The sequence below is a fragment of the Apodemus sylvaticus genome, chromosome 14, assembly GCF_947179515.1.
Source record: "Apodemus sylvaticus chromosome 14, mApoSyl1.1, whole genome shotgun sequence".
NCBI lineage: Eukaryota > Metazoa > Chordata > Mammalia > Rodentia > Muridae > Apodemus > Apodemus sylvaticus.
In genome coordinates, this window is record NC_067485.1 from 43,383,756 (window position 1) to 43,408,255 (window position 24,500).

The 24,500-nt window shown below is 42.9% G+C and overlaps 6 non-coding genes across 6 annotated transcripts; 3 read left to right on the top strand and 3 right to left on the bottom strand.

Moving 5' to 3' along the window:
* Positions 1–2,625: 2,625 nt before the first annotated feature.
* Trnaw-cca (transfer RNA tryptophan (anticodon CCA)) lies at positions 2,626–2,697 on the bottom strand. Its single transcript has one exon. It is a non-coding gene; the product is annotated as a tRNA-Trp (tRNA).
* Positions 2,698–5,122: 2,425 nt separating this feature from the next.
* On the top strand, positions 5,123–5,195 carry Trnar-ucg (transfer RNA arginine (anticodon UCG)). The gene has a single exon. It is a non-coding gene; the product is annotated as a tRNA-Arg (tRNA).
* Positions 5,196–7,863: 2,668 nt separating this feature from the next.
* Trnas-aga (transfer RNA serine (anticodon AGA)) lies at positions 7,864–7,945 on the top strand. Its single transcript has one exon. It is a non-coding gene; the product is annotated as a tRNA-Ser (tRNA).
* A 318-nt stretch (positions 7,946–8,263) lies between these two features.
* Positions 8,264–8,336, top strand: Trnar-acg (transfer RNA arginine (anticodon ACG)). Its single transcript has one exon. It is a non-coding gene; the product is annotated as a tRNA-Arg (tRNA).
* A 378-nt stretch (positions 8,337–8,714) lies between these two features.
* Positions 8,715–8,786, bottom strand: Trnam-cau (transfer RNA methionine (anticodon CAU)). Its single transcript has one exon. It is a non-coding gene; the product is annotated as a tRNA-Met (tRNA).
* A 1,812-nt stretch (positions 8,787–10,598) lies between these two features.
* Trnaw-cca (transfer RNA tryptophan (anticodon CCA)) lies at positions 10,599–10,670 on the bottom strand. Its single transcript has one exon. It is a non-coding gene; the product is annotated as a tRNA-Trp (tRNA).
* Positions 10,671–24,500: the final 13,830 nt, after the last annotated feature.

A 24,500-nucleotide genomic window follows, 5' to 3' on the forward strand; every position in this document is an offset into this window, starting at 1 on the left:
GTAATTGGTTCCCCTCTCTCCCTTCCTATCTCCCACGTGATTCAGGGTCACGACCAGTAAGGACTCTCCCAGACGTGTCTACCTCTGGCTATGTCTACCTCTTATCTACAATAAACATTCCCCTTCATCACACCTGGGAAGAGTCACGTCCTTTTGTTCATCGTACGCTTTCCTAGGCTCTGGGGCTACAGATTCATACATACTGATTTTCCAGGACTTGGTGGTGGAGACCGTTTAGGAAGTGAAGGCCTGACTGGAGTCAGAAGAAAGGCTGCTTTGGAGGAACTAACTTGTTTTGGTTACGCACTGAAAACTGAGTATCTAAATCAAGGGCAGAGAATACCTTTTCAGAACACATTCTCAGAGAAGTCAGACACAAAAATCCTGGGTAGAGAAAAAGCAAAATGGGCCTGAGAAGCCAGTAGCACAGGGCTAACAGGCACAGGTGGCGGCCAGGATAAGATTTACATTGAAAAATAAAAGATTTTTAGAAGCCAGGTGCATGTCTGTAATCTCAACACTCTAGAAACAGAGGCAGAAGGATAAGAGTTAGTTTAAGACCAGCCTCAGCTATGTAGACAGATTATCTCAAATAGCATAATACAAGCATAACATTAAAACACCATGGTGGCTCCACAAATGTGCACAATCACAACTTGACTGATAAATTGATCAATTTTTTTTCGGGGGTGGGGGAGGTTTGGATTTATCTAGACAGGGTTTCTCTGTGTAGCCCTGGCTGTCCTGGAACTCACTTGGTAGACCAGACTAGCATCGAACTCAGAAATCCGCCTGCCTCTGCCTCCCAGAGTGCTGGGATTACAGGCGTGCGCCACCACCGCCAAACTCAATCTTAATTTTTAAAAGCAAGTATAATAAAGATACAGATTTATTTGAGCAAGAGAAAAACTGGGAAGAGGTGAACAGCCATGCCTGTATTTTATGACTTACACATTGCAGATGAGCAGTCAGGTATATTTTTCAAACGCACACTTTATTGTTCACACACAAAAACGGGGAAAACAATTTATAGCAAATGATTCTAACAATCTTACAGCCTCAACCTAAGTGACACCGTCGATAAGTGGAGACAGAATCCACCCAGGGACAGTGGGTGATGGACCAGCCTGACTCAGTCTTAAAGATGGAAGACATTTCGTTACAAGGTCAGACAACTTCATTTCTGTTTGCTGCAAAAATCAAGTTGATCATACTTTAATCTGTTTCATCCTATGGAGTTTGACTCAGCCCCTGAATATACCCTGATAAAGTAAGGCATTCTACCAAATAATTTTAAAATGTTCAGCCAAGTTTGTACATAACCATGTTTCTTTGGAAATCCCCCAACTCTTGAAAATCCCTTAGTCTTGCAGGGATTTTTTTTTTATTTTTTTATTTTTGGATTATAAACTCTACCTAGTCCTATGTTCAATGATATTTTTTCAATCCCTGCTTTAGGGAGATAGCCCTGTCTGACAGAAAATAACGTTTGCTTAATTTGAGCAAAGAATTTGGGTAACGATCTTTACTTTCTCTGTCTCTGTCTCTCTCTCTCTCTCTCTCTCTCTCTCTCTCTCTCTCTCTCTCTCTCTCTCTCCTGGCGGGATTAATATGGGTAGAGCTAAAGAGCTAAAGAGTCCAGTAGCCCAGGACGCAGCAAGCCAAGGTCCGCACCTACTGGTGGGAAGGGCCGTGAGTTTAGCGGGCAGTTGGTTCTGCAGTCGAAGCTCCTAGGGAGCGTCGTTCTTGGGAGCGATGGAGGTTGGCCAGAGCAATTTTCAATAATCACCACGGTCAAAGCCCTGCCACATGTAGGAGATCCCGGTGGTAGGCGAAGTCACCAGAAGGCTCGACTTTGTACCAAAGTCGTGAGTTGAAGGACGCTGGGGACTCCAGCCCGATGAGCTTCCTTGAGCCTACAGAGTTGTTCCTAATTAGGATTTCTATTCCTGCGATGATTCACCACGCCTAAAGGCAAGTTGGGGAGTGCACCATCAAAGGAAGTCAGGACAGGAACTCAAACAGGGCAGGAACCTGGAGTCAGGAATTGATACAGACGACGAGAAGGATACTGCTGCTTACTGGCTTGTTCAGCCTGCCCTTTTATAGATAGAACCCAGGACTACCTGTCTAGGGGAGGCACGACCTACAATAGGTTGGCCCCTCCCCTATCAATCACTAATTAAGAAAATGCCCTATGGCCTTGCCTACAGCCTGATCTTACAGACATTTTTTTCAGGTGAGTTTTCCTCCTTTCAGATCACACTTAGCTTACGTCGAGTTGACGCACGACTAACCAACACAGAGGTTTATCCTTTCATTGCCGACTGTTTGGTCCCTGCTCCTGATTGATGCCGCAGCCGGCTCCCAAGCCTTACAGGTTACCCAGTTCTGCTGTCAGTTCGTTCTGATCTTGCAAACCACTTAATTTTATTCTTGTTCTGTGTTCTCTACAAACCCTCTTTTAAAAGAGTTAGCAAAAGCCAATAACAACCCAAGAGAAATACATAACAGAAATCTCACTGAAAGCAAACATGCAGCGCTTTTTATCAGCACAGCCCTCAAACCAAAGAACTAAATGTTCATTTTATTTTAGTCTTCCTCACTGACCTTGACCAAAAGACTTGACCCCGACGTGATTTGAACACGCAACCTTCTGATCTGGAGTCAGACGCGCTACCGTTGCGCCACGAGGTCACAGCCACATCCTTTTTTTCAGGCTAATTTAAGTATCCTGAATGACCTTTCTACCTGTGCAAAAACTTGATCCTTTATGTTCTCAAAATTCGTATCTCCATTAAGGCCTTGTGTGAAAGAGTAAGGAATTCTGACGATTTAACTTCCAAAAACTCTTGCTACTTCTTCTCGTTTGCTAATTTTGTCTCATTTTCAGAAAAACAATAGATGAATGTATTGATTCCAAGCAAACGGGACCAAGAAACATCTCTTCTACTCCTAGACCAGCCGTTTAGCTTTGCAGTGAGCCGCAGAACTGACCTGTGAGTGCGCCGACCATTTTCTACCTGGAGTGCCGGCCACCGTTGATCCCAAAGCCTTGTCTCCAGGTCAGGCTGCACCAGCTTCCTGGCAGTCCTAACGCCTCCACCGGCCGCTCGGTTCACAGCAATGACACAAAAAAGCGCCCCCACTAAAATAATCCTGGATTAATGCTGTTACTAGGGTCAGGAGTGGGATGGGGTTCTAGGTTTCCTAAAGGATTATATTTCGAAGCAAAGTAGCCGGCTACTTGAGTTTGAATGCCCGAGAGCTCATTCGGGGTTTTGAGACAGGGTCTTGCTTCGAATTCGCAGCCATCCTCCTGCCTCGGTCTGACAAAGGCTGGAATTACATACATTACAGAACCCTCTTACAGCTGGGAACTGAGAAAAAGGACAGCTTCCTGCTGTAGAATCCGAAGATGAGTCAAAAGCGTGTTTTGATCAAATGTCCAGGTAAGCTGGAAGGGAAAAGTTTGCGAGTTCCCCCTACCCCGCCTCGTGGATTACTGCTGTGTGTTCTTTTATTTCTTTATTTCTTTCTCTGTTTCCCATTTGTTTGTTTTAGGGAAGGGTTTTGGGTGGCCCAGCCCTGCCTCGAGCTTACAAAGTACCTGAAAATGACCTTAAAACCCCTAATCTTGCCTGAGCTCCAGACCGTTGGGATTCCAGGCTTGCGCCATCATGACAAAGTTAATATTGTGCTCCTGAAAAGCAGGAAAAATCTGAGCAAACCTTTTGTCCCTTATTCTCAAATAAGCCTTCTAGAGCCACCTGGTTAGCTGCTCTTGGTTGACTAAAGGCAGCCCTGACGGATGAGGCACGATGGCGACCGACATAGTTTAATCCAATCACTTCTTCTTGCTACTCAGACCATCAATATCTTCAAAGCCTATCTATCCCTCAAGTTAGTTTTGGCCTGTTACTCCTTTTAAGAGTTTGTTTCAGCTAGAAGACAGAGAAGACCAGGCTAGAAACCCATTTTTATAAAGTTAAGCCTTCAGTGTGAGGTTGGTCTGGGCTGTAGAGTGAATTCCAGGATATTCCAATCTACAGTGAGACACCCTTTGAGGGACAGAAGAAAGAGGTGGGGAGAGACACAACTTCTGACCTTCTAGGATGGAGAAAGACAAAGTGGTAGTCACACGGGGCCGCCATAATACGGCAGGGGCTGTGTTTAAACAACAGTGATTTCTTTCTTTCTGTTTGTTTGTTTTTTTTATTTTAACAAAAGTATACTGATATATACATATAGTATATACACACATATATTATATGCTGTATACTGATAGACATACAGTATATACCGAATATATATTGTAGCTATACATATATATCACCCTAAGGATTCTTTCCCCTGGCTTGCAGGCAATGGTCGTCTCTATCTTTGTGGCCTTCTATTGTGCCCCAGTGTTCTAATACACTCTTCTTGTAAGAATGCGAGAATGACAGTCATGCTTTGCCTCATCACCTCTTTAAAGACACCATCGTCCAGTACAGTGACATTCAGAAGATCTAGGTTTGGACACATGCCTCTGAGGAATCCGGAGGGCACAGCAGAGCACCCGCAGATCGCCTCGAAGGGCTGACACTTAGGAGCCTGGAAGTGCACGGTGGGAACAGAAGTGGCGGGCGGTACCAGCCCCATCGCCTTCGCCTTCACCAGAACTTGACGCTCAGCCTTGACTATCAGGCCTCTACCAGGTCCTGTTGCTCCTCCATCGACCGTTCAGATGATAAAATTTCTGGTCTCTGTTCATAAATCTCTTTTTATACTTTCCGAGCTTATGTCTTAGCTCTATTTGAGTGTGTCTGTGGAGTGCATGCGGTGAACTCCTGACCTGGAAGCACCTGTGTGTACCGACAGCAGCGAGTCCACTCCCGCTGAAGCCCTGGCGCTTACAGTGGCCTTGTTTCCGATCGAACTATTTAAAAACGACAACAAAAACAACAAAAGTAAGTGATGCGTCAGATTTCTATATTCAAAACTTCCTGATTGCAACTCCATGACATTAGATTTAAACGTATTTCACTAATAAAGTTGTAATAACATCAATCCCTATCGTAAAGCACAAAGAGTAAAGGTTAGTTTCCAATAATACATGAACTGCAAGCCCCTCATGTGGGACCACGTGGCCTAATGGATAAGGCGTCTGACTTCGGATCAGAAGATTGAGGGTTCGAATCCCTTCGTGGTTGGCTTTTTTACTTTTCTTATTTTTGTCAATAAGTCATCTGACAACTGCTTCCTGATGTAAAGTTAGTACTAGGTAAGTAAGGTAAGCACAGAGAGAAAACTTAAAAAAAAAAAAAAAAAGACTATATCAGAGCAAAACAACAAAGCAAAATCTCTGGAAGACTTCTCCAAACTAAAAGAGACTGAAGTAGTCATTACAGTCAAACAATATGAAGCAACTTGGACCAGATGCCGATTAGAAAAGTGGCTACCACTCTGGTAATACCAATACTCTACAGACAGAGGCAGGAGCATCAGCACAAGTTTAAAGATCGCATTGTCTCCACACGGGGTTTCAGCAAGGATTACGGAAAGAAACAGTCTCAGAGGGAGTTAGAGAGAAAAAGGAAGGGGAGAGATAAAAAGACTGATATTTTAAAGAAACTTAGAAAAGAACAAAACATTACTAGATACCTTTAAGGAACTGTCACATTATCTTCAATTGAACAAGGGCACAGTGACTGTATTCACATATGTTCATGTGATACATGTTTATATATTTAATCATATATCCCCAAATTAATGTTATTCAGCAAAAAAATTTTTTACAAGTAAATGAAACTAATAAACAGTTACTTGTTGACTGTGGATGATGAAATACAAATAATTCCCTGTTTTCATTAATATATTGAAAACATCGTAATAAAAATGTTGTTGAATGTGGTAATTCATACCTGCAAATCCCAGCCCTCGGGCTGAGGCCGGAGCATTCCAGGTGGGAGGCCTGCCTAGGGAGGGAGGGAGAGAGGGAGAGGAAGAGAGAGGGGGGAGGGAAGGAGGGAGGAGGGAGGGAGGGAGAGGGAAGGGGAAAGAGGGAGGGCGGGACGGAGGGAAAAGAAAAGAAAAAAAGCTAGGACAAGAAGATCCCTAAGGATGAACGCGTTGGCCCTAAACAGCAAGGCTCAGGGTAAAGAAAGACGTGTTGCCGCATGTTTTTCTAGTCTGATAAGCGGTCTCTCTGGGAGGACAGAAAATACTAGGGGTCATTAAAATTAGCATTTTAGAATTCCATCGAAATATTTCACAGGCAAAACTATCTTTTGTTTCTTTATCTGGCTTGGCTCTAAATATTTTAACACCAGAAAGAATACTTCTGAGTGAAGCTAGAAAAAAGTTTTGATGGTCAAATCCTTGTCATGATGAGTTAATCCGCTCTCACAGAAGGAAGAGCAGCAGTATGGCGGGCTTAGTTCACCTTCCACAGTGTCTCCAGTGTGGCTTCTCATTGTTGTCTTTCAAAAAGCCCTGCCTCGCCTAGGCCGAGCTCTCGTCCACGTTGCCACGTTCCGCCGGGTTTAAATTTAGAACGCAACTTCATCGCCTCCGGATTGGCTCCATCCTACGCAGCCTTCAGAGCTGAGCTTGAGTGTAATTCACTCTGTGAATATTTATTAGGCTCCCCGTGGAAAATTCAGAGTTTAAGAACAAAATTCAAATCAAATGTAGAACTGGCAGGTGTCTTAGCGCACCTTGGGTTCTACACGGATTGCAGGGAACACGGAGACCCCTGCGGGTGGGAGGTAGCGCACGTTTCTCAGCTACTGTTACGCACGGCACATTTAAGTTCAATCACTTCTGTAAATGTTTATACTAAAACGTCTTGAAAGTTGTGGCCGGGTTTTTTGGGTTTTTTGTTTTTGTTTTTTTCATTTTTTAATTCCTTTGTGACAGGGCATCACTATGCAGCTTGGGCTAACTTCTAACTATGTAGCCAAGGCTAGTCCCCAATTTGGTTATCCTTTTGCCTTAGCCTCCCAGGCGGCTGGGATTGAAGGCACACACCGCCACGCCTTGGAGGATGGAGCATTTGGAGTTAGAAAGTGTTGCTCTGGGGACAAGCAAAAAAAAGAAATGTCTAGGGCACCTAAATATTCTGGAGCCGAGAAGAGAGAGGGTCAGGTGGAGGGTGATTTTTAATCCAATGTGAAAACGTGCGCCGTGGTTTCTCAGTCTTGGATGAGACGCGGAAGTCCTTGTTTTCCCACAAATGCATGCACAGGCTTACAGACAGGACCGTGGTCACCGTAATGAAGTTTCAGAAACGTGAAGTTTGTGGGATTCTGCCCTGATAGTGAGAATGGCCTTTGTATTTCTAAACTATTATCTGAAAATATCAGATACTTCCTTCCATGACAGAAGATCCGTCATAACGAAAAGGATTTGACCATCAAAAGATATTTTCTAACTTTACTCTGAAAATCTTTTAATGGTGTGAAAAAAATCTACAACTAGACAAACAAAAGGTAGCCACGCCTGTAAAGCATTTCGATGGAATTTTAAGGTGCTAATTTTAATGGCAGCTAGTGTTTACTAAAACTTTTCTATATTGCAAGTACTGGACTAACTGGTTGTACATATGAATCCCTGAAGAACACTTCTCTGTCAGGCTCGACATGTGTGACGACATTTAATATTTCTGGAACGCGGGAGGATAAATATCATCACAAGTTTTTGGCTTGTGATAACGTTCTTTAACTTCCCACTTACATGTATGGAGTTAAACTTGATTGATTCTTCTCTGATTATTGGTAGATCACAAATTCAACAAATCATTAAATCATAAGACCAGAAGGGTAATCATTGTGGGATATACATTAAGATGTAGAATAAGGAAGAGAAAGTATAGCACTTGTAGTCGTGGCCGAGTGGTTAAGGCGATGGACTAGAAATCCATTGGGGTCTCCCCGCGCAGGTTCGAATCCTGCCGACTACGATTGTGGGCTTTTGTGATTTCCGGCTCTACTTCAAAGTAAATACTCCATCTCGGAGATTTTATAAATGACATCAATGACTTCTCCAAAATAGAATTGCAATTGCATAATAAGGTTATTATTTAGTGTTTCATAAATGGTTTTTCGATGTTTTTCTCATGAAGAAATTGAACAAAAGTAAATTAAAGACATCTGTAAAACTTCAGTTCTAGTAGTTTTGCACCTTTGAAATGAAATAAAAAGTATTTCCCAAACGTAACCTTAACACCTCAGCATAATACTGTCACTTCCTTTATCTATATACATTCTGACCTATAGACGGGCCAGTGGCGCAATGGATAACGCGTCTGACTACGGATCAGAAGATTCCAGGTTCGACTCCTGGCTGGCTCGGTACATTTTGTTGTCTTTATTTTGTTTGAGGATTCTCAAGTTTCTCCTATATTGAATTTCTGCATATTGTTATAGAAATTTCATCTTAGACAAAATAAATATAGGCTAGAATTTAGCTTTGCCACTCTTCTTTCATACATATTAGTTGGTTTTCCTCAAAGCCCATCACTCATTACCTACAATACTCCTCTCAGGGTCTTCCCTTACTATCAAACCTCATCTACAGAAGTCAGGATTCTCTGCACTACCCTCTCAACGGCTCTCTGCCCTTTGCCAATCACCCCTTTTATTGTTACTATTTCTATTTTATACATACCAGAGATGCAGTCAGATTAGGACTCAAAATATGAATATTATGTATCCCTTAAAATGATAAGCTAGCAGAGGATGGTTTCGATCCATCGACCTCTGGGTTATGGGCCCAGCACGCTTCCGCTGCGCCACTCTGCTACTACTCACGCTACTCTCTTAAGTACCTTTTGTTATTTCTCTGCTGTATCTTTTTGGGGTTTTTTTTGTTTGTTTGTTTCGGTTTTGTTTGATTTTTTAAAAAGTAACTATTCTAAGTTGCTACCTGGCATGTAATCTTTCGAAATCTCCATGGATCAAGAGTACTACAGCTATTGCAAATAGAAAAAAAGAGTCTGTAGAAATAAATGGCTCAGTAGTTAAGATTACTGTTTGCTCTTGCATAAAACCTGAGTACAATTCCCTATACCCACGTGGTGGCTCACAACCATCTATACTATACCTCCAGTTCCAGGGAACTCAACATCTTCTTTTGATTTCCTGGGCATGGAGTGCAATATACATACATGAAGGTATTCATACACAGAAAATAAATCTTAAAATAGAAAAGAAAAAAAAAAAAAAAGCAGACCAGTAGCGGGGCATAATGGCACGCGCCTTTAATCCTCAGACCAGGAGAGGATCAGCTGGAGGCCAGCCTGCTCTACAGAGTGAGTTTCAGGACAGTCAGGACTACATACAGAAACCCTGTCTCAAAACAAAAACCGAAAATAAGCAAACAAAAATGGCTGTGTGCGGTACCTCATTTATATCATCTGCTGATAGATCAAATTCCTGATTTTAAAAGTCATCAGTACAAAGTGTGAAACCCAAACAGGAACCACATTGCTGGAACCACACTGTCATAACTTGTTGCTATTAAGTCTCCATACCTTATATGAGTACATTTCTAGTTCTTAAGCCAAATGTATCCTGCAAACTATGTTTTCAACCGAGACTCAACTTGAACGCTCACGACGTGTGCCCACCCTTTTTGCCAAATATGGTCGACCTTTTGTGTTACGAAAATGTGACTTCCCAGATACCTTGATGACTCCCCTTCCACATGAAGTAATCTTGCACTTATATTTCTTGCCTCCTTTCTAACAGCCAGTTATCCCGACAGCTGCGTTCTGTCTCACTTATCTACACCATAGGCAGCCTTGAGCCCACACACACACACACACACACACACACTTCTGTTCAGATGATAACAGCCAATGATCTCGACAGCAGTTTTCTATCCTAACTCTTCTCCAGAAAAGGAACCTCAAAAGTCAGTGAGGGGCTGCTGTCTAAAATCCTGACTTAGGGTTAAGTCTAAATAAAGTGTCCTTAATTAGACAGTCTTGGAAATGTTTCCCCGACCCCCCTCGGGTCTAACAAATGTAATTAAACGTAGTTAAACGTAACTTCTGAAGAAATAGACGTGCTGGCGCTCTGATGGACCTGGTGCCGTAGAGCGGTGAGTACTGGCACATTTGTGCACTTTTGTTTTTTTAAATATAGAGATTTATTTAAGTCCGTGGAGTTGGGGGAGGGGCACCGAATCTGTAGCTCACGCATTTTAATGGTTCATTCCCCAGAATTTGGCAGCATAATTGCGTTCAGGTCCCCTGCCTTTAGAAATAACTCCATTCGAGTTTTTGGAGAGGTGGAAAAAAATCAGTGATCCTGTGACGCTGTGGTGCGGAAAAGCTAACTTGCGGTAGGAGTCTCACGAGCCCAGGTCACACATTCCAACTGGAGTTATAGGTCCACAAACCTAGAGCTTGAGATGGGAGCCGAGGCAAGTATAAAACAATAGAATCTGGGGTTAAAACGGGAACAGGAGAGGGAAATTCGGAATGCTTGTACTAAAGTTACTAAATTATTTGTGGACTCTTGCTTTCATTTTCTAATAACTCTACAATAATTCGGCAGCCTACAATTTTCCCTACAGTTCTTTCAAGAGTGATACCGAGTATAAAACACTGACCCCGACGTGATTTGAACACGCAACCTTCTGATCTGGAGTCAGACGCGCTACCGTTGCGCCACGAGGTCACCTGAGAGAAACGCTGTTAATTGCCTTCTTTCCAAATCTATGTAATTAGCTTCTGCTATCTCTCAGGAATGTAGTAAATAGTGATGATTTCAACAAGACTTTTCCTTCGTTCCTGTCCTTCAAAGAAGGCTAACGAAAGTGAACTCTGAACTCTGTACAGGAAATTGTTCCTTGTCTGACGTGGAACCTACGGTTATCAGATTCCGACCACCTTCCAGATCACATCACTGTACCAGGACCGGTACAACAACAATTGTCTGCCTGAGTCAGGCGAGGATTCTGCCTAGGACCTGCCTAGGAAAGCGCCAGACTCCAGATCTGAAATAAATAGTGGGCGAACCACTTGACACTGTGAACAGAAGCCCACTGCTATAAAACGGCCACCTCAAAGGCTGGGGGTGGGGTGACACAGTGGATATGTTTGTGAAGCATTTCCTTAATTGATGATTGGTATGTCCAACATGGGCAGTGCCTTCCCTGTGCAGATGACAGTCCTAGGTTGTATGAGAAATCAGGTTGAGCAAGCCATGAAGAGCATGCCAGTACACAGTTGTTTCTATAAAACTTCTGTTTCCTTTCCCGACTCCATATCCTGCCCATTTCTCTTCATGATGAATTACAATACTGTAAGCTGAAATAAACTCCTGTGTACTCAAGTTGCTTTTGGCTGTGATATTTGTCACAGCAACAGAAAAGCAACTACAACAATGTTGAGTATCTCTTCTAATAAACCTCTTACCCAAAAGGGCAAACTAACTCAGTGTCCCCCTTGTACCCCAGACCTAAGAACATTCATTATAAAGTCACTTATATCACCCAGTGTTGAGCTGGAAAGATATTTGCCCAGCTAACTCCTATGAGCTAGGACAAGCCGCCCCACGCACATCAGTATCAATAAAAGGAATGGATGCTCTTAGGCACTGTGGTGTTTTGAATAAGCTATGTCCTCCACAGGTTTGGATATTATAATATTTGGTTCCCAGCTGGTGACATTCTTTGGGGAGGTGGTACATCTGCTCTGGAAGACTTTTCTATAAGAAAGTCTGTCACTGTACAGGTTGGGCTTTGAAATGCCGTTGCTTTGACCCACTTGCAGTTTTCTCCCTATTCTGTGTTTGCATTTAAAGATGTGATTTCTCGGCTTCCTGTTGTAGCTGCTTGAGGTCGGCTTCCTGTTGTAGCTGCTTGAGGTCCTGCTGTGCTCACTGTTAAGGACTCTAATCCCCTAGGATAGTAAGCCAACAGAGACTCCTTCTTCTGTAGGTAGCTTTAGTAGCAACAGAAAAATAAACAGCGAGGGTACTGAATGTTAAGTGTGTTTCTCTGAACTTTCAAATAGCATCATACAATTATATCAAGTCTTCACCGTAAGTCTGTGAGGTCAGCTGAAAGGTAAATCTGGTCACAAGCAGCTAAAAATTGCAACAACTGAACGCACTTCTTTCCAATCTGAACAATCAGTAAAGACGGCCATTATATTCCCTGTACTAGACAAATGGAGACGAAACACCATAATTATGTCTATGACAGGGAAAGGGGAAAGCATAGTTCACACCCACAAATAAGAAATCACTCTCCAGCATCACTGCATCCCATGGACATCTCCAGGTCCACTTCATCCTCCTAAAAGCAGTTTCAGGGCTATCCAAGCAGGCCTTGCCTCGCTTCCTGACCAACAGCAGTCCCAAGAGTCTGAATCCCTTCTACCCTCTCAAATCCAGATGCCCTGCCCTTCCACTAATGAGTACCCTCCCCTGTCTCCCATGTTGGATAAAGCTAGCTTTCTTTGGCCTTCAATGTATTTTTAGAGGTCTTTGGCAAATGTTCCCCAGCAAACAAGAGCAAGTTGTCCTTGGTAGAGGGGAAAATTAAATGTTAAACTAAAAAGGCCTGAGAGAACTGGTCTGAGACAAGATTTCATACAAAAGATCACTTTCAAGAAGCAGATGATGGCCTGGGCTAAATTTGAAAGACATTGTCCAAGGAAGGAAAGTTAACTGGCTGCTAGGATGGGAGACTCACAAGTGAGTATCACACAGATCAGTAGCAATGAAAGGCTGATACTGTCGCTGAAATGAGATGTCCTAAGGATACTAAGATGCTTTCAGATTCAAGAACTGCCCTGGCTTCTGCCTTACTCCCACCTGCTAATCATTCCAGGCTTAACTGGAAGCCAAAGGGTAAGGGAGCATGGGGGAGAAACTCGTTACGCTGTAGAGTAGAGCAAGACAAGGAAGGAAATGAATTTGACGATTCACATAATAACCCCCATTATGATTAACCTGTTAAATCTGTTAAACAATATTTTTAAATAATCTTCAATACTACAGTCTGCCCTTTGGGACAAGTCTTTCCAATATCCATTATAATGAGAAGAATATTAGTGAAATAGATTTACTTGGAAGTTACAAGTACCAACATCATGACAAGGTTTGTTTGTTTTGTTTCTTGAGATAAGCCACACACTGTAGCCCAGGCTGGCCTTGGATTCCAACTTGCAGTAATCCCTCTGCTTCTGCCTCCCAAGTGTGGCATTATAGATGTGACCCACCACATCTAGCAAAGACTAACTTTTAGGGAAAAAAAATAGTATGTGTGTATGTGCAAATTTTACATTGTTTCTAGAAAGATCTCAGATGTCCAAAGCTGCTTGATCAAACAGAAGGTTCCCACACTGTGGGAGAGCTGTGTGTAGCCTCTTATTTTTGCAGCATTCATACCTATTTTATATTTCAAAAGGTTTGCTGTGAATTATAATGATCTGTTCCAAGACAAATTACATGAAATTGTATGGTTCATATATAAGGGGTTTTGTGTGTGTGTGTGTGGTATATATAGTGTGTGTGTGGTATGTGTGTGTAGTGTGTATGTGTAGTGTGTGCATGTAGTTTCTGTGTAGTGTGTATGTACTATGTGTGTATGGTGTGTGTGTGTAGTGTGTGTGAGTATCTAGTGTTGAGATTGTTGTGCGTTGGCAGCAGCAGCAGTGGCTCCCGAAAGACCACACCAGGCCAAACAGTTCCATGTGAGGTTTATTGAGAGGGAAAGGGCAAGGTGGTGGAAGAGAAGAGAGGGAAGAAAGAGAGAGAGGGAGGGAGGGGCGTTCCCCTTATATATAGATGGTGCCACAGTCACAGGTAAAGGTGGGAGGTGAGTCCCATGGATTCAGGGAATATGGTGGCCATTGCCTTGGCAAGAGGTGTGTAGGTTGCACTGTCACCTATGTGATGTCACAGGTTTTGGAGGTTCTGATACCAACATATAGTGTGTGTAGTGTGTGTAGGTGTGGTATGTATCTGTGGTATGTGTGTGTAGTGTGTATATAGTGTGTGGTATAAGGATGTATAGTGTGTGTCTGTAGTGTATGTGTGTAGTGTGTGTATAGTGTGTGGTGTGTGTGTGTAGTGTGTATGTGGTGTGTGTGTGTGGTATGTATGTATGTAGTGTGTGTAGTATATGTGTAATATGTGGTATGTGTATAATATGTGTGTGGTATGTGTATGTAGTGTGTGTGTATGGTGTGTATGGTATGTGTGTGTAGTGTGTGTGGTGTGTGTGTGTGGTATGTGTGTGTAGTGTGTATGTGTGTAGGGTTTTTAAGGTATGTGTGTGGTATGTATATAGTATGTGTGTTGTGTGTATGTGTGGTATGTGTGTGTAGTGTGTGTATGTAGTGTATGTACAGTATGTGTGTGGTATGTCTGTGTAGTATGTGTGTGTAGTGTATTTATAGTATGTGTGGGGTATGTGTATGTAGTGTGTATGCATAGTGTGTGTAGTGGTATGTGTGTGGTGTGTGTAGTATATGTATACTGTGTGGTGTGTGTGTAGTGTGTGTATAGTATGTGTGTAGTATGTGTGTGGTGTGTGTGTGTGTGTGTGTGGTGTGTGTAGTGTGTGTGTAGTATGTGTGTGTGGTGTGTGTGTGTGGTGTGTGTGTGTGTAGTGTGTGTGTAGTATGTGTGTGTGGTGTGTGTGTGGTGTGTAGTGTATGTATAGTGTGTGGTGTGTGTGTAGTGTGTGTGTAGTGTGTGTAGTGTATGTGTGTGGTATGTGTGTGTAGTGTGTGTATAGTGTGGCGTCTGTATGTGTAGTGTATGTTTATAGTGTGTGTATAGTATGTGTACGGTATGTATATGTGGTGTGTGTGGGTACTGCATGTAGTGTGTAGAGTGTGAGTAGAGCTGGAGCACAATCTCGGGGTCACTCCTCGGTCGCTGTCCACCTGCTGTGAGGCCGAGGCTGTCACTGCATGGAGCTCACTAAGTCAGCTCAGGTGGCTGGATAGTGAGCTCCAGTGAGCTCAAGGGAGCCCCGTTTCTACATCTTCCCAGCGTTGGGATTGCAAGCTTGTGTCACAGAGCTTGGCCTTTTGATGTGGGTTCCAAGGATCAAACACTCAGGTCCTCATGCTTGCACGGCAAGCACTTTACCAACTGAACTGTCTCCCCAGCCCACACATTAAGTTTTGTTGTCACAGCCAAATCCAGCTTTATCTGTGACCACACCATACAACAGTAGAAAATATTTAATATCTAACTCCTTACAAAAATAAGGCTCCAGATCCCAGGCTAGAGAAGGATGTCTTAGAGACACAGCTACCTGCTGTAGCCTGGTATCAGAAGTGTCTCTAGAACTCTGATTTCAGATGCAGGGCAGGAGATTCTGGCTTCATCCAGCTTGAACTGCTGCCTGGGGCCTCTTTGCTACTTGCAGAGCTCTGGCAGATGGACAGATTGAGTTAAAGGCATTTGAAGCAGCAAGCAAGAAGGTTGATGATGAATGTACTTCTTTTTGTAAACCAATGAAATTTCCTGTTGAGAGATGTTCTCAGTCTTATCACCAAAGATTTAAAAAGTAGATTTGTGCAAAGTATTCTGTACAAATAAGCCCTGTTAAACCTGTCTCCACAGCTACCCCTACAACCTACAGCCACCGTGGCCCAAGTCCCTCTGCTTTATGGAACAAGATTTCAGTTTACTTTTTGTTCTCCTGGTCTGTTCCATATATCAGAAACTCCCCCTTTTAAAATTACATTTATTGTGACACATAAAACTTGTGTCAGACTGGGTATAATGGCATGATGGTCCGTGCCTGTATCCCCAGCACTTAGGAGGTAGAGGGAGTCAGATCTTGGCAGATTCTCTGAGTTTGAGGACAGCCTGGTCTGTGTAGTGAGTAGCAGAACATTTGGGTGTACAGAGCCGCATTGGGGCAGTCATGCACGTGGTTTGAGTTTGACATTGGTCAAGGACAGTCCCTGGCTTCTGGCAGGAATCTGCCATTAGGGACATAATAGGGAAGTAGGTTAAAGCAGGAATTTTTATCCTAGGGTGGAGCTCAGTGAAGGTTAAGCTCATTGTTCCTCCAGGTCTAGGAATTCCTGAATTAAGCAGGTGACCCACCCAGCTGCTGGTGCAGTCAAGACAAGGACCTCCAAGAGAAGCTAGACCACTTCCACTGGAACTCAGCCCAAAGTCTGGGGGGAAGGGTTTGCCCAAACTGTTAAAAGGTCTGGCACCATTAAAGTTTCCGGCCTTGATCAGTGAAATATTGTCTTGGCCCCTCTTCTTTTAACCCCTTCCCCATCCATCCCTCAGCTTCTGTTCCAGCAACCCAATTCGTAATAGCTGCAGGCAGCTAAGGAATACAACATTTGGGGCTATGTAAAGCAATCCTGTCTCAACAAAACAAGGCAAGACAAAACCCCCAAAACTTGTGTAACAGAGAAATGTCTCAGTGGGTAGAGATTTGGGGCTCAGTCTCCAGAGCTGACAAGATGCAGAGGGAGAACATCTTCCCACAGGTTGTACTCTGATTTCTATGTGTCCTATAGTGCACATACATGTGTGGGTGCACAGAAACACACACAAAATAGACAAATGTAAAAGGACAAGGCTTCAGGCTGGAATCTGACCTTGGGCAATGACAAGGAAGTAAGCTCTAGCAGGAATCTGACTTTAGGGCATGATAGTTAAGTTCAGGCAAGAATCTAACTTTAGGCTATAATAGGGAAGTAGGGTAGGGAGAGAATTTTAATCTTAGGATAGAATGAAAGAAGCAGGCTTCAGGCAAGATTTTGGGCTTGGACAAGGAAGTAGGCTCAGGTATTTTGGTCATTCTGACACCCTTGGAAACTACTGTCTCGGTACTTTGCTTATCGCCTTGACTATTTTGCATTTACTGCCTTGCTTGTTCCTCTTTGTGTTATTATTGATCTTAATACCTGCATGTAATTAAAATGGTATAAAAGTGGATTGGAAATTATTAAATCTGCCCTTCAGTCTCAGAATTGACTGGGGTCTTGCTACAATGTTGTTTAATCATCTTTTTTCTTTTTAATCCTCTCTCCTGTGCTGGAGAACCTGCTGACTGAGCGGGCTTGGTCAAAGACCCCATGGGATCTCTACTCTTGAGCTATTGAAGTCACTATTGAATAGTTATAATACAATATGCTCTGCTCTGAAACCACCCCATCACCTTCTTAATTGAGTTAGAGTTGCGTTGTTAAAAGTAAAACGTATCAGAATGTGAAAAATACCTTGAAGTGTAATTTACTTTAGGAGAAATGTTCTTTTCAATTTTCAGGGGAAAGGTAGGCCACTGTAATTTCATAACCATCAGGAAAACCGAAGAGATTTTGTGGTTTTAGACCAGGGATCCAACCTTCCATTTTATAGATATGTTCTGTTAGCCTACTTGATGCCAGGTACTTTTCTAGGTTTAGTAAACTTCAGTTACTAAAACTGATTTTAAAAGACACTTTGTGTGTCTGTCTGTAACTATCCAGCAACTTTGGTTAAACTAGGTACACCTGGAAGGAGAGCTGGGGCTGGAAAGAGAACGCTGGGACAGGCCAGAGGAATAATGAGGCCAAGAAAAAGTTCTGATCAAGGCCCAATGGTTAATGAATAACTGAATTTAAAGAGGAGAAACTCATCCCCCAATATGCCAGGATTTGGTCAGGAAAACAGCCTCAGTTGCTCAGTGTGTAGCTAGCTCGTTGCAGGAAGCTACAGATCTGGAAGAACAATAGACCTCTTCTAGATCCGAAGGCTCCACCTTAGGTGGGCGACTGTGGCAAAACAAGGTCTGAATTAGCCCACTCGAGGCTGGGGCAAAAAGCATATCTGTCTGTGTTTCTGGGTGTATACATGTGCACGTCATGTGTGCTGGAGCCTCAGAGGCTCCCAGCTCCTCAGGTTCTGGCTTCTGTCTCTCACTGGCCAATACCCAGGAATTCTAATACTACATTTTTAAGATTTACTTTTCATTTTTAATTGTGCAATGCACGTGTGCCTGTGGAAGATCAGCTCCTCTGGAGCTAGCACTACAGCCTGGTGATTTGAAACCAAAACTGGAATAAATACTTCACAGGTTGCTGTAAGACCAAAGCAGAGAAGATACTTTGCAGAATAAGAGTTCTGTTTACAACCAAGACAGTTAAAGAGAAGTTCCAGTTAGTTTGGTGCTAGATTCTAGCTAAGATATACCTGGTGTGTAGCCTGCCTTTGTTACTGCTTGTAACCCTCATTCACTTGTTGTAGATCCTTGCCTGTGCTCCTCCCCTGTTCTTTATATTCTTTTACCAGGGAACAATCACCAAATCTCTCACCCCCAGTGAACACTTTATCTCTCCCATAAGATGGACTTCACGAGGCCAGTTGGGAGATGCTTTCTCAAACTCCGACTGAGACAGAGACAGAGACTGTTGGCTGGCCAGTCCAGGTTACACCCAAATACAACTTTCATTTGGACAATTGCGGACTTGTCCTTTCTTGAGAATCTCAGGATTAACAGAGCAAGCAGCCTGGACACGAGGTCTGGAGTGAAGCGGAGTCCTAGACACAGCTCAGGTTCTACTTAGCAGCACAGAAAAGCATTCTGGGGGAAGTCGGAGAGAGGCAGTTAGTTAAAAACAAGACATTTGAAGAGGGTCAAGTAAGGATAACCTCCTTAACTGTCCTGGAAAATCTGTGTGTGTGATGCTGTAACCCTGGTGCCTAGCAAAACATAGGATTCAATCATTTCACGTCCTCATTCCCATTTTCAAATCCCATTTTGTTCAGCTGACCTGTTTAAATGCTGTCTTTTCCCAGTCAAGGGTAAAAAAAGAACCAAGAGACATTAATATTTTATTTCATTTCATTTTATTTATTGACACTGGAGTTCTCTGTGTAGCCCTAGCTGCCCTGGAACTAGTTCTGTAGACCAGGTTGGCCTTGAACTCACAGATTCACCTGCCTCATACTCTTAAATGCTAGGGTTAAAGGTATGAATACCACTGTCCGCTGACATTAGCTTTTTAAAAAAATCTCCCTTTATCTACAAGTTCAAGAAGGATCTCTGAGAGGAGGCAGTGTGGCAGCGGAGTGCTGTCTTACCAGATCGCCTGAGTCCTGCCTCAGAACCTCAAGTTGAGAGAGAGAGAAAAAAAAAAGCCTAATTGTCAGATAGTCCCAGCATTCAGGAAGCTGAGGCAGGAGGATTGCCACAAGTTACAAGCCACGTTTGACTACTTAGTAGCAGCATAGCCAACTTGTACTAGAGAGTTTCTACCTCAAAAAGCCAAAGAGAGTTAGAGGAAGTAGATGGATGGATGGATAGATGGATGGACAGATGGACAGACAGATGATAGAACGTTCTTTACTGTTTTAAACAATGAATCAGCTGAATCAGTGTTAGAACTCAGTCCCATTCTTCCATGGATATCTCCCTTGACTAATTGTGGTCTTATGTTGTTCAAGCGGGTCTTGAATGCTTTATGTAGCTAAGGTTAGCCTTGAATTCCTGACCTTTCCCGACCTCCTAAGTGTTTGGATTATTGTAGATGCCTGCCCCACACTTAACTATTTGAAATATTTATGTTAACATTGTAACCCTAGCATGGTATGGTCTTGTGCATCTTTGATCCTAGAACTCAGAAGCAAGCAGATCTCTGTGAGTTCGAGGCCAACCTGATCTAAAAGCAAGTTCTGGGATAACCATGCCTGGCAGGAAACCCTGTCTCAAAATTCCAACCATGGTACCCCACCAAAGAAAACAACAACAACAACAACATACGTTCTAAGCCTAGTACCTCAGAACCTCACTTTACGTTTGGGGAGGGCCTGATGCAGAACTCTGAAGGTGTGGTGTTTCCCAGTCCTGCTGAATGGGAATCTGGTTGTGAGGCTGAGGGTTTGGACGAGGACCCACAAACTGAGATCACAGAACCGAGAATGTGTCCAGTTTGATGTTCAGACACTAGAACACAGAGATGTAAAGGCTTATGCCAGGGCGGGAAGACAACAATCACGCCTGGAGATTTTCCCCCATGTCTTTGTCTCCCAAATCTTGTACTATTCTGAGAGAAAGTCCTGAGGTGACTAAGCCAATGTCCTCTGATAAAGAAAGATCAGTATTAAACAGGATGGAGGCTGGGACCAAATTAGTGTAAAATTTCACTCCTGAGTTTTTCCTTATGGGATTTAAACAATTCGTAGGGTCTTACCTCTGCTATGAGGTTCCTAATGACAAAGAAGCCTTTTGGGGTTCCTGTTTGGTACAATTCAGCGTATGGGTTGAGAGACAGGAACAACTTCCCAGATGCACTTTTTGAACAGAGAGGCAGAAGAGGTGGAAGGGGGAAGGTAAGGAGGATGAGAGGAGGGAGGGGAGCACGGTAGGGGTCGAGGAGGGAAAGAAATAACTAAATAGGAGGAAGAGGGTGGCAACAAGTGGAAGGGAAGAGGGAAGAAGGACAGAGCAGTGTTAAACTACTGAAAGAACCAGAAGGAGGGAAAGATGGGAAAAGCAGAACGCGACAAGTGATTGAAAGGAAAAGGTAACTGGGGGAGGGGCTGGAGATAACGAAGGTCTGATCCGTCTCCGTAGAATGATCAGGGGAGTGTTAATGAGGAAACTTCTAGATCAGGTTGGCATGCAAATGACTCTAAGGAATTTTCTTCTATGGGTTGAGTTGGGTAGAGTCTTGAACCAGGCCCAGGGCTGTATGAGAGAGCTGAGCACTGATGTTATTGGGGAAACGGGGTCTCTTTTTGTGTCTTCGTCCCATTAATAAAATAATCTTTAGATGAGAAGAATACTCGCAGACAATTTTATTAGCTCTTTAGAGAAAACCAGGGCAGGTAAACTGAAGGATCCAGCAGCCGCCGGAGGAAATGCAACACTCCTCTGTAGAGGTCTGAGACATTGGAGAAGGACGTCGGGAAAGAGTATCAATAGTGCGGAGCCAGGGAGACACGCGGCTAGAAACAGAAATAGAGACCGTTTAGTAAAGGAAAAGGACCCCCAAGTGAAAGTGGAGTAGTAAGAGAGGAAAGAGATCAAAAGCACGCAGACTTGCAGAGCAGAGTCTTTTTAAGGACCTACGAGTTCTCCGCCCCTCTCATTTGCATTTCACTTGCAAGTGTTCCGTACCCGGGATAAAGCCAGATAAAGGAGGATCTCCGGAGGATCAAGGCGAACTGGCTTCTTTCATATGCTAACCTTGGCATTTCAGCCTTTCCCTTGCTACACTGACTTGCTTTATGTCAGAGGTTGAGACCCCCCCTTTGGGGACCCTTTCACGTGGGTCACATATCAGATAACCTGCATATCAGATACTTACAATTCGATTCATAACAGTAGCAAAATCACAGTTACGAAGCAGCAACAAAAAATAATTTTATGGTTGGGGTCACCACTACACCTGGAAGGAGCTACGGTGAAGGGCTGCAGCGACTGCTCTCTGCTCTTCAGAGTAGATACAATGTAGCCATTTTCTCAACTTTTTAATACCTTGATTTCCCCTGCCATCGGTGGGCTATAGCACGGATTGGAACTGCAAACTGAATTAAGCCCTTCTCTGTTAAGTTGCTTTTGTCAGAATATTTTACCACAGGAAGAGAAACTAAGACAACCACCACGTGTGAAGCACTGCAAAAGAGAAAGACAGGATTCTCTGGACCACAGTAACAACAGTAGGGTATTTTACACTTGAAGTTTTCCTCACGTTAACAACTCAAAAGGATTACTGCGATTAGTTCTTTGTCCTTACTGTGGAATATGGTTGTTAAAGAAGCATAGGTAATAACATAAAAACATCGGGGCAGTTTATTGAACTTCACTACACTTAATCACTTGAGGTCATCTCTGTAGTCATTCTGCGAAGCGAAGTGGTGGAGCCCTTCTCTCAAACAGATCACACCGAGAGGAAAAGAGAACTCAGCCCACTCCTGCCTTGGCTTCTAAATGCTGGGATTACAGGCATCTCCACCGTTCTCTGATTGCTGGTATTGTTGTTGTTGCTGTTATTTATTCTGGGGATTAAACACAAGGACTCGTGTATGCCAGGGAAGCATCCTACCAAGCTGTGATTACATGTGGGGGTTAGTTTTGTATCAGTGTAACACCAGCTAGAGTCAGCTGGAAGGAAGGAACCTCAGCTGAGAAAATGCCTTCTTAAGATCTGTCCACAGGCATTTTCTCAATTAGCGATTGATGGGAGAAGGCTCAGCCCATCCTGGGTGGTATCCATCCCAGGGCTGGTAGTAGGGTTTCTACAAGACAGCAGGTGGAGCATGCCCACAAGGAGCAAACCAGTAAGCAGCATCCTCCAGGGCTCCTGCCTGAGCTTCTGCTTCCAGGTTCCTGCCCTGTTCCGGTCCTGACATCCATCAATGATATACCACAATATATAAATGAAAGCTTGTAATAAACTCTTTCCTGCCCCAAGTTACTTTGGTCATGTTTTTTTCATGAAAGTAATAGAAACCCTAAGACAATATATTTATTCTTTTTTAATTGACAAGTAAACATCTAATCAATTTATAACACAACATGCAGTAAGCATATTAGAAAATGGCTAAATTGAACTAATTAACACACAAATCAGTTCATGTCTATTTACGTCTGTGTTGGTTGAAAATGCTCACAATACAAACTTTTAAATTGCCAGGAGTGGTGTCACTGCCTTTAATCCCAGCACTTGTGAGGCCGAGGCAGGCAGATCATTATGAATTTGAGGCCAGCCTGGTCTACAGAGAGAATTCCAGGACAGCCAGGCCTCTTTTTGGCTTCTTGAACAAAACAAACAAAAAGGCAGAGATGGGAAGATCTCTTCAAGGAGTTCAGTTTACCCATTTTCTAATATGCTTACAGCATGTTGTGTGTTATAAATTGATTAATGTTTACTTGTCAATTAAAAAGAATAAATATATTGTCATAGGGTTTCTAGTACTATGATGAAAAAAAAAAATGACCAAAGTACCTTGGGGCAGAAAAGAGTTTATTACAATTTGTGCTACCTAAGACTGCATCTCGACAAACACAAAACACTCATCTGGAGCGATTGCTCAGTGGTTAAGACCCAGATTTATTTCCCAGCACTCATTCGATGGCTTATAACTGTGTAACACCAATCCCAGGACATCTGATGTCCCTTTCTGGTCCCATAGACAACCACGCATGCAAACAAACCATATGTTTACAAATAAATGAAATAAATCTAAATCTTCTTAAATACAAAATACTTCAAGCTACACTCTAGAATTATAAAAAATGTAACGTAAAAACATTAAAATTTCATTTGGGGAAGAAAAATATATTACTCATTGATCTGCACCAGCATTTTACCAAGCACCACTCCTGTTAGGTACTGACCAGTGCAACAGAATTCTCGAAAAGCTGGGTCGGTCTGGTAGACAAGGGAAGTCAGATGCTCAGGTACACCTTTGTATTCTATTTCTCTTTGTTTCAAAGAGGCAAACATGAATTCAAGAGATTTTACTTCATAATATCTAGTTTTTCTGGGTCCTCATTTTCAGATACCCAGGGCCTGCAGATTCTTAAGCCCTAACCCTTATCAAACACGCCTGAAGCAAGATGCTTATTTCTTTCACAGCTGTATATATCAAGGGATAGTGATTATCTGAAAGATAGGGTATAGGTGGCAATCATTGTCTGGAGATGGAGAGAGAAGAAAGGAAGGATGCAGGGAAAATATCATCTTATTTGCCTTTAACTTCTGTCTTAGTTTATTTTCTGTCTCTATGATAAGATGCCCTTACAAAAGCAACTTAAGGGTTTGTCTTAACTCATAGTTCAGCACTGAGAGGTCACAGCAACATGAGCTTCAGGGGGGCAGATCATATCATATCTATAATTAGGAATACAGAGCAAGGAATGCATTCATGTCAGTGCTAAAATCATTTTCTGCACTCTTATAGTCTCAGAGCCTCTGTATAGAGAATGGTGCCACCCACAGTGGGCCAGTTTCCCCACTTCAATTAATACAATCAAGATAACTTCCCACAGACGTGCCCAGAGGCCTATTTCCCAACTTTGAAATGTATTTGCCTTATATATTCTACATTACATCTGAGAGCTTTTATTTCTAGGGATGAAATAAAAGCTATGCCTCATTAAATAGACTTAAGACAATAGTAAGCATGTTGGACACATATTTTCAGGTGAAGTCAAAGGATAACTTCCTTGAGTTAGTTAGTTCTCTCCTATCACATGGGCCAGAGTTCTAACTCAGGCTCTCAGGCTTAGTGACAGATACCTTTAATTAGTCACTTTGCCAGCCAAATATATGGACGATTTTGTTGCAATGCTGGAGATTAAAGCAATAGACCCAGAGACACTAGGCAAGTACTCTACTAGTGAGCTGTCTCTCTGTTGCTAGAGACTCTCTCTGCACACACTCTAGCTCCCCTGAGCTTTGTGATTTCTCCAAAAGAATTCAGATGTGAATAGGAAGTATAGTGCAGAAGAGAAATGGAGTTTATTGCAAGGTTAAGTAGGAGCCCTGGGGAGATGATAGTAGGCAGACCCCTGTGGAA